Raw genomic sequence first — 14734 nt, forward strand, 5'->3', positions numbered from 1 at the left:
TCGAGACTCCTAAAATTTTTTTTCAAATTAATTTTTATTTTATTTTATTTTATTATTTTATTTTTGGTTTTTTGAGACAGAGTTTCTCTGTGTAGCTTTGCACCTTTAAATAATGTTGGTGTTTGTCGGTTTTTTCAAAGTCTCAATATGTAGCCCACATTGGTCTCAAATTATCGGTCCTGGTGCCTCAGCCTCCTCAAGTGCTGGGAATATAGGTACACTGGGCCGCACCCAGGAGTTAAAATGGCACCCAATGCCGGTCCTTTTCTCCCTCCCCGATTTACTTTGATGTGGCCCACATTCTAGGCAAGCTCAGTTTCTGGCCCTTTCCCACAATGCCACCTCTCCTCATTCCCAGCTCCACCAACTCCCTCTTCTTTCAACTCTCCTCTTGACAGATTTATTTACTTATTTATAATAAAAATATGTGTGGGAGGTGAGTGGGGTGGCACAGACCTGGAATCCTAGCCTGTGAGAGGTAGAGGTTGAATATCAGAAGTCCAAGGTCATCCCCACCTACCAGTTACTCAAAACAACAACAAAAATAGATGACCCTGGGGTGTAGCTCAGCTGCAGAGTACACCCCTAGAATATATACATTTCCTGGTTCAATCCCCAGCAATACAGTCGAGGGGGGAAAGATAGGTGTATTTAAAATCAGGGATTATTTGTTAGCTTTTACTTTTCAACTACACAAATGCTGTAATTTAAATAAAACAAAACAGGACTAGAGAAGAAAGTCAGCAGAAGTAACTGGCAGTTGGACCAGACAAATACTATGTGTGGAAAAGGTATAATAATTTATCTCCCCACCCCATCCTCTGTTGTGATAATTTTACTCTTTCCAAACTCCTCCCTCCCTTTCTCCATGTAAACCAGGTTGGCTTTGAACTCAGAGAATCTGTGGGCTTCTGCCTCCTAGATGCTGGGATTAAAGGAATGTGCCATCATACCTGGATTTTTCCAAACTCTTCAAACTCTTCAGTGGCTATTCCATTTCTTTACAGCTTTACTGATGTATACTTGACAAATGAGACTGAATACTTTTTGTTTTATTTTATTTTTGGGGGGGCTTGGCTGACCTCCAACTCATGGCAATCCTCCTGCCTCAGTCTTCTGAGTGCCAGAATAAAATTGTAGACAGTTTAGATTTACAATATGGTGATTTAATTCAAGTGCACACAACTGTGGAATTAGTTAACATACTTATTGCCTTAGCTAGTTTCTCCTGTTGTGTGTGTACTGTGTTAGTTTTAGCACTTTTTAGCAATTTTAAAGTATATTACACAATATTATTGGCTATACTTACCAGGCTGTGTATGAGATTCCCCAGGGCTTAGTACTCTTTTGGGGGGAGACAGGGTGGGCAGGGGTAGAAAAGGCATGGCTTCACACTTATGGAAGTCCTCTTGCTTCATCTTTCCCAGTACTAGGCTCATATGCTAACTTACACCTGGTTTATCATGAAAACTCTGGACCTTTTGACAAATATTTCCACGCTCGACAACTCCCAGCCCAACAATCTCCACTCCACTTCTGTGAGTTCCACATCATGCATTCCACCTGTAAGTGAGGTCAAGTAGTTCTGGGTTCTCTCTCTCTCTCTCTCTCTCTCTCTCTCTCTCTTTCCTTGGCTTATTTCACTCAGCGCAGCGTCCTGCATGTTCATCCAGTGTCCTGAGAGAGCATCATTCCTTTTTCCCATGTCGGCATCAGAGCTGACCTTCTCTGCAGGTTTCTAAGTCCCTCACTCCAGACTGCTTGCCCACTTCTTCATGCTCCCTGTCTTTTGCTTCACCATATGTTTTTTTTGCTTTTGTTTTGTTTTGAAGATCGGCAGGGGTGGGGGTGGAAGGCATGGCCTTGTATATGCTAAGCAAGTGCTCTACTTTGCCACTGAGTCACATCCCCAGCCCCTTTGCCTCGCTTTTTCATTTATCCCTTTGGAGATGCTTCATGTTAGTTGGTTGAACATGTAAGCAGGTGTGGGCTGGAGCAGGTGCAGGCTGGAGCAGGTGTGGGCTGGAGCAGGTGCAGGCTGGAGCAGGTGCAGGTTGGAGCAGGTGCAGGTTGAGGGAGGCTGTGATAACAAATACATAGGTTTGTCTTGGGCCCTGGGATGAATATTTGGGATAAGCCTTTGCAGAAACAGGTGGCTTCTTGGCAGAGGAATTCTTTCACTTAAGCCAATTTCTAAAGTATGATTTTTCATTCAATCAGCATTAGTCATAAGTAGCTAGCTATGGGCCAAATATCATTGGAAAGGCTTATTTATTTTAATTTCACGTGTATTAATGCTTTTACTACACATATGTGTGTTTACCATGTGTGTGCTAGTACTGGCAGAAGTCAGAAGAAGGCATTGGATCCCCTGAAACTTGAGTTACAGATAGTAGTGAGCTGCCATATGGGTGCTGGGAACTGAACTGAGGTCCCTTGTAAGAGCAGCAAGTGCTCTTAACAGCTGTCTTTGGAAAGTGTTAAGTGTTTGGTTACATTAAGTTTAAGTGAAAGTATTTCCTTAACATAAGGTCTGATACGCACTGAAGGCTGGCCTTGAACTTCCTTCCAGGCTGGTGTTCAACTCATGATCCTCCTGCCTCTGCCTCCTGAATGCTGGAATTATAGGAATGGAACAGCATGCCTAGTTACTCTAAGTGAAATGTTTATCATTAGCAAGGACATTAGCCATCATGGCAATAGCACCCTTCAATTGCCATCTTTTTATGATATGTAAGCCAATCTGAAGACTTTGGGTCTATTGTATATATGGTTCTTGGGAACTGGGGATGAAACATTGTTGGCAGAAAGCTCATCTAGCATGATTAAAACTTAGTGTGATCCTCAGCATTGCATAAACTGGACCTGGTGGCACATGCCTGTAATTTCGGCACTCAGAAGGTAGAAGGATGATCAGGAAGTGAAGGTCATCCTCAGATACAGTGAGAACGTAGGCCAGCCTGGGCTGTACAATACCCTATGTCAAAAAGCACTAAAGCAAATCGCCACAACAAAACAAACCATGCACCCTGCAAGAGGCTAATGACCAACCGAGGCCTGAGTGGAAGGGGGTAAGCCCTGGGGGACATCCATCAGTTTTAATAATTATGAAAATAAAATTATAACTATAAAGATTCACAGGACCTTGCCCTCATCATGGGCAGCCTTTTAATCCAGGATAGAGAAAGAGTAGGACTTTGAAAGATCAAATTATGGTCTGAATATGCACCACCCTCCTCTCCAGTCCTTATATTGAAACAATTCAGAATACTGTGATAAGTGTGTGACTTTGAGTGGTGATAGCATCCTGAGAGTTCCAGAATGCGTGGGATTTGTGCTTTATTGAAGGGGCTATGGAATCTGCAGCCGTGATAGGCTACAGGAGCTCAGCAGACATCAAATCTGCTGCCCTCTTGACCTTTGACTGTCTAGTCTAAAGAGTTAAAAAAAAAAAAGCAATACTGTACTGGCTGGTTTTGTGTCAACTTGACACAAGCTAGAGTCATCAGAGGAAGGAGCCTCAGCTGAGGAATGCCTCCATGAGATCCAGCTGTAAGACATTTTCTCATTTAGTGATCAATGGGGGAGGAACCAGCCCATGGTGGGGGTTGCCATCCCTGGGCTTCTGGTCTTGGGTTCTAGAAGAAGGTGGGCTGAGCATGCCATGGGAAGCAAGCCAGTAAACAGCTCCCGTCCATGGCATCAGCTCCTGCCTCCAGTTTCCTGTCCTGTTTGAGTTTCTCTGTGCTGACTTCCTTCAGTGATGAACAGCAATGCGGAAGTGTAAGCCAAATGAACCCTTTCCTCCCCAGCTTGCTTTTTCATCGTGGTGTTTTGTCACAGCAATAGAAACCTAACTGAGACAGATCCATTTCTATAAGTTTCTCAGTATAGCAGCATAGAGGGACCAAGGCAGAGGGATAAACTTGAAGACTAGTTTTAAACCGGAAGGACCTATGCTTTTTGTAGTGAACCATCAGCAACCTGTCTATGGAGGAGGTGGACAGGTGGCTAAGAGGATCTTCTAGGTGAGTGACAGAGATGTTTGGATGGCAGACTAGGAAAAGAAGACACCTTTGGTAGACTACTGAAAGCATTGAGTGTTTCTACTTAGGGGATGACACAGTAGAAGCATTGAGCCAAGAGCTAAATTAAGTGAATAACCAGAAATCCCCACTTTTCAATTTTAGTTTTTCATGCCGGGGATCAGCTTAGACCTAGTGCCCATGAATCATGCGTTCTCACACTGAGCTGTGTTCTCAGCTTTCCTTTCCTCTGGTTGACATGCTTTAATGCCTCCATGAATGTGGTTTTCAGGGCAATCCTGTTAGCCACCACCAGTGCACAGGGTCTCATAGAGACAGAGGGCTTACTCCATCTACACTTGAAGTTTACTTTGTAGGTAATGATGGGATGGGCCTCTCACCTCCAGGAGTTCACATTCTTAAATGCTCCAGGGAGGAGCAAGTCTATTAGCCTATCTGTTCTGCGGGACAGGTGCTTCTAACAGTAGATTACCCGAATTAATTCCAAGAATGCACCTGTTAGATGGGACTCTTGATCTGGTGATCACACCGTCTAATTTCCAGAAAGCTAAGCCAGGACAGGAATGCTGTAGGCTCTTGCCAGCTGGTTTTGCAAAGCTGGAACCATGGAGGTAGTTCTCCCCATTGGAAGATTTCGTTGTGATGGATTAATGGAAGTGATCCTGTACCCCAAATTCCTTTCCTCTTGTTGCTCTCTCCTCTTCTCTTCCCTGCTTACCCTCCCTTTCCTCTTCTTTCCCTCTTCCTTACGTTCGTTTTCTTGGCAACTGTTGTTCTGAGACAGAGTCTGAAACTGTAGCTTAGCCTGGAATTCACTTTGCAACCAGGCTGCCTAGAACTCACAGTGACCCTCTTGCGTCAGCCTCTCTAGTACTTGGACTATACATGTGAATGGCTGACTTCTTAGCAACATTTTAAAAATTTGTCATCTTGAATTTGGTGCCATATAATAAAAAGGTCAGTTGAGATCCTCTTCCTTCTGTATTAAATACATATCTCAGAGGGAAAGACAGAGAAATATGACCATGCTCCAATGAGTATATGGGCAACACAAATTGGAGTTGGTGGGGTTTTTTGTTTGTTTGTTTGTTTGTTTGTTTGTTTTGGAGGAGAGAGTGGGAGGGTAGACCTGGGAGGAATAGGAAGTGAGTGTGATCTGGGTGTATTTATGAAATTACTAAATAATAAAATAATATGTTTGGAGAAAAAGTCATCAAGTTGATAAATAACATAGCTTCATAAAGTGGTGAGAAGTCAAGGCAAGTTATGGCATCAGGACTGAGGTTGTAGCTTAATAACAGACCACTTTTATAATGTACTTGATCCCAGGCACAGAGGCAAAAAAACAAAAATAAAACCAAAAATGAAATAAAACAAACAAACAAAAAACCCAAAGACACTGAAAGAAGAAGAAAGTGTTATTTTCAAATTTCTTAGGTGAGCAGGAAGATCACTTTGAAGGAACAGACCTGGATTGGTAGTGATGATTGGGAAGGCTGTGTGTAAAGCATGTCAGGAAGCAGTAGAAAAGAATACTTGGTCAATGGACAATGATGAAGTAGGCATTGCTGGAGATGAGTGGTCCAGGGGTGGGAGGCTGAATGAAATGAGAGAGCCAGCGGTTGGATTACCAGGGGCTTATAGGCAAAATCCTGACCTTGAGTTTTATTGATGGTACAATAGGAAGCCACTGGCAGGAGCTGAGCAGGGAGACAAGGTTGGTCTGAGTTATAGCATGAAAATTATACTTTGAAAAGAAATATAAAAGAGAAGAAAAACTCTGGAAGCTCTTGGAAAATGTTCTGTTGCGGAAGAAGATAGATGTAGGTAAAGGAACTATTTGGCTTCAGAGGTCTGTCTATGCTGGTGGCTTGAAGTTTGGGACTGTGTGGATGTGGTGAGAGGCAGTAAGTGGGCTCAGGGTGTTTCAGGGATTGACCAAGAGTTCATCAATGAATGACTAGGTAAGCAGTAGGAGAGAGAAAGAGACAGGGTAGGTATGACTTCTTGATTTGTGGTCTGAGCAGCTATGTGATGGTAGAGGTGTTTCCTGAGTGAGCTAGGGATAATTGGGAAAGAGGTAGTTTAGATTGGGAAATTAAGAGCTCTTCTTGGATCATATGAAGTGAGGATGTTGAGTCTAGACTGATACAGAAGTATGGAATGTAAGATAAAACTCGGTTCTGCAGCTTAACTTTAAGAGTCACAAGTGTGTGGATGGTTTTTAAAGCCATAACTCAAGAAGAAATCACGCAGGGTGGGAGGCCTAGGCTCTTAATCAGGTGCTGAGCTCAGGGGCACTATAACGTTTCAGGAACAGACTAGGGGTGAGCAAGGAGAACCAAAGAGGAGCTGTCATTGAAGCAAGAGGGAACTTAAAGGGTTACATGTGTGTGGGTCTGAAAAGCATGATGTTCTGTAAGAGAGTCAAGCATATCAAATCCTGCAGCGAGCCTCTAAGATGAGGACGTGGAGTGGGTGACAATATTTGATGCAACAGTTTTAAGCAGAGCAGTGGAACGGGGGTGGGTGGGAGGTGGGGGGTGGGGAGAAGTGTGATGAAATGAGTCACAGAGACCTCAGAAGTAGAGATGCAGAAACCTCCTGGAGAGATGATTCCTGGGTGTTGGGGGTGGAGGGAACCTGACATGGATGTGTGAGGTAAGGGCTGATAGTGTTCCTTCATAAAATAGAAAGGAATATTGAGAACTCTTTGGTATACAGGTGGAAGTTGTTTGCAAGAGAGGGGGAAACAGGTGAATCAGAATTAAAAAATAGGAGTTGATAAACCCAGAACCAGGCTAGAAGTGTTCCGCTATGAAGCTCAACTGAACACTTGCCTCAGAGGTTAGGGAATAATTAAAGAGAGGTGGGTTGGTAGAACCGGGCTGTGGGAAGGCTCAGTGATAGAGTGCTTCCCTAATGTGTACAAGATTCTGGGTTCTGTTCTCAGCACAAGGGGGAAAACTATTCATGCATTGGGCTGGGGATGTAACTCTGTAGAGTGCTCTCTTAGCAAGCATGAATCTCTGGGTTCAAACCTCAACGCTGTATAAACCATTTCCGGTGGTGCATGCCTGTATTAACATCACCTGGGAGATGGAGGTAGGAGGATCAGGAGGTCAAGGTCATTCTTAGCAGAGTGGGGATTTGTGAGTTAGAGACGTTGAAAAAGAAAGAAAAAAAGAATCCAGTGCGGGAAGGCACAGTGGAACTGTTATTGTTTCTATTTTCTCTGAGAAGCAAACCAGTGTCTGGGGAGGGGAAGTGGGTCTTCTGCGATTTAGGGAAGACAAGGAAGAAATAGGAAATAGTCATTTGGGAGAAGGAGGAACTGTGTTGATTGGACATTTAATGCTAGGAACTTTTGAAAAGCCAGTTGAAAGTTGTGCTCATAGATTTTAAATAAATTTAAATTAAGGACAAAAACAAGGGACTGGCAAGATGGCCCAGTGGATAAAAGCCCTTGCTCTGAAAGTCACCTGACCTGACCTGGAACCCAAGTAAAAGTGGAAGAAGATTCCATTGTCCTCTGGCCTCCAGTCCAATGTGTACCCCCCCAAATAATTAAAACAAATTTTATTTATTTTTGGAGATTTATATATTAATGTATTTTATGCATATGGGTGTTTTGTCTGCATTGTACATCTGCATGCCAGAAGAGGATATCGGATTCCATGGGACTACAGTTATAGATGGCTGTGAGTCAACATGTGGGTACTGGGAATTGAACCCAGGACCTCTGGAATGGCAGCCAATGCTCTTACACACTGAGCCATATCTTCACCCCCCTCCCCCCCCCCACCAAAACAAATTTAAAAAGGAACCAATTGTGTGATTGCCTCTGGTCACCTTCAGCTGGGGATAGATAGATGTTGGGCAAGTAGGAAGTCAAGAGCATGGGCAATGGGAGACTGTGTAGACGGACTCTACATCAGTGTAAGTAGGTTTGTGACTGCCATGGGACTGATGGGTAATGAAAGATACGATGAATTAAGTAGACTCAGGGTCAAGGTGGAATGGAGAATTGTGGCTGTTTTGTCTTTTGTTGTGTCCATCTCTTCCACTGTTCATGGGTACTGTATGAGAAGACATCTGGTTTTCTTCGATGAAGGCTATTTCCTCTGTGCGAGCCCCTCCATAATGCTCCATAATGAGCTTTTTTTTTTTTAATTGGTTTTATGTGTGGACCTGCATGAGTTTGTTTGTTTGTTTGTTTTTGTTTTTTGTTTTGTTTTGTTTTTGTTTTTGTTTTTTGAGACAGCATTTCTCTGTGTAGATACTAGTCTATCCCACTGCTGCAAGCCTATGTCCCTGGCAAGCTATTCTGTGTTTTGTATGCTGCATATCACATTTAAATGCCTTACCTGGGAAGACTGAGCTGTATGACAGTGAGATGGAAGTGGGAGTAAATACGTGGCTCTGGACCTCGTGGTTCCCCTAGATTGTTGGAAGGGCTTTCTCTTAAAGGCACAGTTACCAGGAAGGGGCCATATGTTTAAACCAAATACAGATTTCTCTTCACCCATTGTACATCCATTGTTCACTCGTTTATCAGGGGTTTGATGCTAATTCTTTTTTCCTTCCTTCCTTCCTTCCTTCCTTCCTTTTAAAAAAGACTTATTTATTTAATGTACATTGGGGTTTTGCCTGCATGTGTCTTTGTATGAGGGTGTCAGATCCCCTGGAACTGGAGTGACAGACAGTTGTGAACTACCATGTAGTGCTGGGAATTGAACCCTAGTCCTTTGGAAGAGCAGCCAGTGCTCTCAACCTTTGAGCCATCTCTCCAGCCCCAAAGCTAATTCTTCAAAGAGTTTCTAGAACAGCATGTATGTGCCCTCTTTAAGGAAGGCTTGTCATTATAGTGCACATCTGTAATTGCCTGTACATAGACAGTATCGAGGATTTATTGTTTTGCTGACAATATACAGTTATAGTCATGCAGATAGCAAGCAATGAATGGAATCTGAATTGAACCCTAGCTTTTTAGTTATGAGAAGTTGTGGAGGAAAGAAAGTGGCGGGGACCAAGAGCAACGATTCAAGGCCTTTGTCCCTTTCCATGGGTGGGTTGGGTGGGAGTTAATCAGTGATACCCAGTGTCTCTTTTTGTCTAGTGGACTGTCTGTACCTGCTGTGGAGTTTTGGAAGTGAGGAGTTCTTTCAGATCTAGGTCACGTGCCTGAATGCCGGGATGGGGACAGGCAGAGCAGGTTGAGAGACTGCTGCTGTGGGTCTGTTGGACAGACTGGGATGGTCCCTTCACCTTCCCTTGCTTGGTCGTGTGCTTGTGAGTGTGCTACAGAGGTGTGGAATTCCGGCAGGAAATGGTCTCAGGTTCCCAGGGGGGCCTCTTCGGGCTTTAAGCTTGTGGGTGAAGCATCAGTGGGAAGATATGGTAAAGCGAGGCCATGAGTGGATTCCTGCTGCTGTTTTAAGTGAATGTGGCAGGGCAGACAAGTGACCAAGTCACTCACAGGGGTTACGGGGCACACACGGACCTATCTGGTGATGCTATAACTCAAGAGCCTGGCCATGAGATGTGTTTTTCGATCCATAGGGAACTTAGAATCCAGAAACCTGATGTTAGCGCATATGTGGTTACTGTAATAAAAGGCCGGGGACTTGCTTTGTTTAACAACAAAAATGTGTTTCTTTGCAGTTCTGGAGGCTGGGAGTCCAAGGTCAAAGTGTCAGTGGCGCTGGTTTCTGTCGAGGCCTCGGTTGTCTTCTTGCAGATGCCGTCAGCAGCCCATGTCTTCCTATGGTTCTCCTTTCCTTGAGTCTGTTTATCTTGGCCTCTTTCTTTTAAATTTTATTATCATTTTAGACAGAGTCTTGCTGTGTATCCTGAACTGGCCTCCAACTTGTGGCAATCCTCCTGTCTTAGCTTCCTGTAAATGATGGGGTGAGAGGTGCACACGACTGTGCTGTACTGACCCCCTTCTTATAAGGACACCAGTCAAAGTATATTAGTGGCTACCACATGATTTTATTTTAAGTTAATTTCTTTTTTAAAGACCTCTCCTTCAGATCTCAGGTGCTAGGAGTTAGGATTGCAACATTTGAACTTGGATGGGGACACACTTCAACCTCCAACACCTGGAACATCTGGAACTGGCTCACCTCTCTAAGGAGCCCACTCTCTTACGTTCCAAAATAAAACCATACTTATTCCGCAAGACAAACTTTCAAGTGTAACCATGTTGCCTAACTCCCCTAGGAGGTTAATCTGAAATACAGTGTTAATAACACCTGCTTTATTTTATTTTATTTTATTTTTTGAGATAGTTTTACATAGCCCAGTCTGGACTTAAACTTGCTATGCAGCTGAGGCTAGCCTTGAACTCTTAATCCTCCTGTCTCTAGTTCCTGTGTGCTGGGATTATAAACACGTGGGCTTAATATCTGCTTTAATTTTTTAGTCCCTAAGGAGCAGCTGATTATATGGTTGGCTGAGTTATTTGAAAATGTAAATTGCTTTACTAATATGAAAATATATTATTACTAATGGAATAATGACATACTCATCTCTATGTTTTTGGGGTTAAAGTTCCTCTGCCATGATTGCCCATCTGCTTGCAATGGACTTGAGCGGCACTGCAGTCTCCTCTCCAGGGGAAAATCAGTTCTTACTATTTAGCAATGGCAGCCTCACCCGGTATGCATCTGTGTGGTAACGTTTCCCAGTGAAAATATGCCTAAATATAAAAGGAGGAAGGGCGTAATGATGTTCGCTAGCCTTATCTTCATTTTACTTAAAATAACCATTAGTGTGTGTGTGTGTGTGTGTGTGCTTGTGCGTGCACAGTGGGGAAGGCATGCCATGGAGCGCCTGTAGCGGTCAGAGGATAACTCGGTAGAGTCCGTTTACTCCTTCCATCTTCACATGGGTTCCAGGGACGGAATTCAGGTGAGCAGGCTTGTGTAGCAAGCATCTTTACCTGCTGAGCCATCTTTTGTTTTGCTTTTGATATTGGTTGCAATTCTTCTTCCATTGCATTTTGGTCCCTAGCCATGCTGGTGGCACACACCTCTAACCCCAGCACTTGGGAGGCAGAGGCAGGCAGATTTCTCTGTGAATTCAAGTGCAGCCCAGTCTATATAGTGAGTTGCAGGCCAGCCAGGGCTAGATAGTAAAACTCTGGCTTTTTCTTTTCTTAAAATTGCTTTCTAGAGGTCATCCTAGGAGATGTAGAAGCTTTGTGCTTACCTGTCCATTTATTTATCATTTATTGTGGTGCTTGGGAAACAAACACAAGGGCTTCACATGTAACAGGCAAGCATTATACTCCTGACCACTGAGCTACACCCCCAGCTGGAAGGGTAAGCTAAGTTGGTTATTCATAACCATTTTGTTATTGTTTGTTTGTTTTTGCTTGTAGAATACACCTCTAACCAAAGCTTAAGAAAAAGGATAATAGTATCATTATCACACATCTATTATGGACTATGTGACAGCGGACGGGAAAGAAGGAGTTTTTAGCTTCTTTTCTCCAATTTGAGAGTGGAATTAAGATCAGTAAATGGAAGAGGTAGGCAAATAGATTTCAACGCTTAAGAAAAAAGAGCTATCCATCAGAACTGCTCCCCCATAGAATCTTTTTATTTTTTATAATTTGTTTATTTGTTTGTTTGATTATTTATTGAGACAGGGTCTCAGTATGTAGCCCTGGCTAGCCTGGAGCTTGCTACACATGCCCCACTAAGGGGACTAAGGGTGCATAGCTTCACTCCATTCCCTGTAGACTCTGTTGATAGTGTTCTAAACTGAAGATCCATAAATCTGTGATCTTGCCATTGGCAGGTATTTTGAAGAAGCCAATCTGAAACCCAGCCCTAACAGTCTTGACAGACACCCATGCTAAGAGCGTACCCAGAGTGTAGAGTGGCCTGCCCCTACCCTGAGGGGTTTCTTATGTGTTGGGGCCACTCTGGCATGAGTATTTCTGGAAAACATTCTACTCCAAACGAAGAGTTTCCATTAAAGCAGCAGGTCTGCTTGTTGGTGGACAGTGTGCGTGTGCAGGTGAAGAGGAAGGTAGCCTCTGACGGGAGTGAAGAAAGCAGCGGCGGCTGGCACCTCGGATCAAACTCATGGTGACGGTAAGACCCACAGTGAGACAGGTGGCGCTGGGTGGCCCAAGTCTCTCCTTCCCCAGTGTTGCTAGGCTCTAGCCTAGAGAAGCAGAGTAAAGAAGAGTAATTGGGGGTTCAGCCTTTTGTGTAATCCGTGTATCTGAACTCGTTTTGCTCTTCTCTTTATTTTGTGTAGTAGATGACTGTCATTCCCATTTAGCAGATGAGTAAGCCGATCTCAGAGTAGTCAGGAGATGAATGGCAAAGTTGGAATCTAATCTGGGTGTGACTAACCCCATTGCTCAGGCAGTGTTTTCCCTCTCCTGGCTGCATGAAAATAAGGGAAGATGAATGATGGCAGGTATACCGCGTCTGGTGGGATGTCACACATTGGCCAAATGTTGCTCATGTTATCAATTGTGTTATCATCATGAGGATGTAAAATGGCCGCCATCCTAACCCCATGAGATGCTGCAGAAAATGGCTTCTGAGCATGAAATTGCCAAGAATGACTCCTCTTGGTTATCTTGCTTTCACCTCCCATTAAGTTGTGAGCGTATTCCACCATCATTACCTCCTCTGCTATCTCTGTGTGTCTCATCATGAAGTTGGCTAGGTCAGAGTTTATCAGCCATCTCTGATTCAGCTCCAGAGCCCCACCCAATTCCACTCATAGCTCTCCCAGATCCACATGGTAAGTGACACCCCTTTGACACCTCCTCTCTTTCCCACCAGACCTCATTCCAGACCTCATGCTCTCCTCTTTTCCTGACATCTTTTTCAGCAACTTCCGCATTTGGTGACCTTAGCACAAACATCTAGCAGATCAGTACCTGTAAATGTACAGCTCTTTAAGGTCCCTAGAGAAATAGACCATGAAGATTCTGGCAAAAGACGGTCTGAACATCATACTCTCTTCTTCAGCTTCTCCGACTTCTGTGCCAATCTCATCTGGACTGTCCTGTACACCACTTCACATTTTTGTTGCTGTTTGGATTGTTTTGTTGTTGTTTTTTTTTTTGTGGCCTGCTTTTTATTAATCTAACAACATGACAATTTTTTACAATATAGTTTTTAGTGCTTGATTAGTTTCCCTATATATCATTATTTAACTAAACCATTATAATTGTACATATGCATTGCTTCCTTTTCAAATATAAATTACTCTGCTATGTACATCTTTGCAATGAAATCACAGTGCAACTCTAGCTATTATTATTATTTTAAAAATTTACTTATTTTTTATTTTGCATGTATGAATGTTTTGCCTGAATCTAAGTAGGTGCACCACATGTATGACTGGTGCCTGTGGAAGAGGTCAGAAGAGGTCACAGCTCTTCTGGAACTGAAGTTACAGACGGTGGGGTGCCACCAAATCGGAGATCTCTGCAAGAGCAGCCAATGCTCACTCTCAACCAAGTCATCTCTCCAGCCGCCACAGTCATTATTATATTTTTAGTAGAGTAAAAAGGGCCTTGAGAGATGACTCAGTGATTAAGAGCACTGGCTGCTCTTCCAGAGGACCCAGGTTCAATTCCCAGCATCTACATGGCAGTTCAAAACTGTCTATAACTTTAGTTCCAGGGGATCCAATAACTTCTCTTGACATCTGACAGCATGAGGCACATATATGGTGCATATGTTAATGCAGGCAAAACACGCATAGACTAAATAAAGAAGAATAAAAAAATTAGAGAAAAGAACACACAAAACACATTATATCCCTGAGGCATGGGAACATCAGATTCCTCTCTGGATGCTCCCCCCCATACTGAGGCTTGAACCTAAGGCCTTGTGCATGCTAGACATTTTACCACTGAGCCACACAGCTAGCCCTGTAATTACTTTCTTATGAAAATTTCTAGACATGGAGTCTCTGGGTCAAATTATATGCATGTACTTAGGGCATTTTAAAGGTCTCCTAAGCCACTTTTTAGAAAGGTTATCATCGTCTTTAGTGTCTTAGCAGAAATGTGGGGAAGGTTACAGCTAATGATTCCAAATACGGTATCACAGAATTCATCTCAGCCAATCAACAGTTGGTCACGTGGCCTTTGGTAACCCGTATAGCCTTCATTACTCTGCTGATTCCTTTGTAAAACCAAGGTGTTGGCTTGGTCGAAATACTTCTTCCAGATTATGTTGCTGGAGCACTTCTTAATGTTCTCAAGTGGAAACACACGTAATGGTGCCTTTAAACATAGGTAAATGACTGGGGCGGGAGGGGGGGGATTGAGAGGGAGAGAGAGAGAGAGAGAGAGAGAGAGAGAGAGAGAGAGAGAGAGAGAGAGATTGATTTTGCTGTTGTCTTCATTTTCATTTTGGCCTTTTCCAAGATTCTTGGTGGCATTAAAGACTTGGTAAACCTGCCTTCAGTTCAGACCTCATTTCAGCGGCTGATGTTTGTCCCAGCTGTTATCTTCATTCCCCTTATTCAGGTAAAGAAACAGAGGTTGCAGAGGCTAGCCACTTGCTCAACCTCTCTGTGAGTCAGCAGCTAGGAAGGGAGTGTAGGCTATAGGCACGTACGCTGGTCCTGGGATCCCAGGATATTTGGCTTCGGGACATTGATCTGGCTATAGAGGTTATGATGAGTAGGTTAAAGTC

Source organism: Peromyscus californicus, unplaced genomic scaffold (genome assembly GCF_007827085.1).
Source record: "Peromyscus californicus insignis strain IS unplaced genomic scaffold, ASM782708v3 Scaffold_8__1_contigs__length_139910024, whole genome shotgun sequence".
NCBI classification, from domain to species: domain Eukaryota; kingdom Metazoa; phylum Chordata; class Mammalia; order Rodentia; family Cricetidae; genus Peromyscus; species Peromyscus californicus.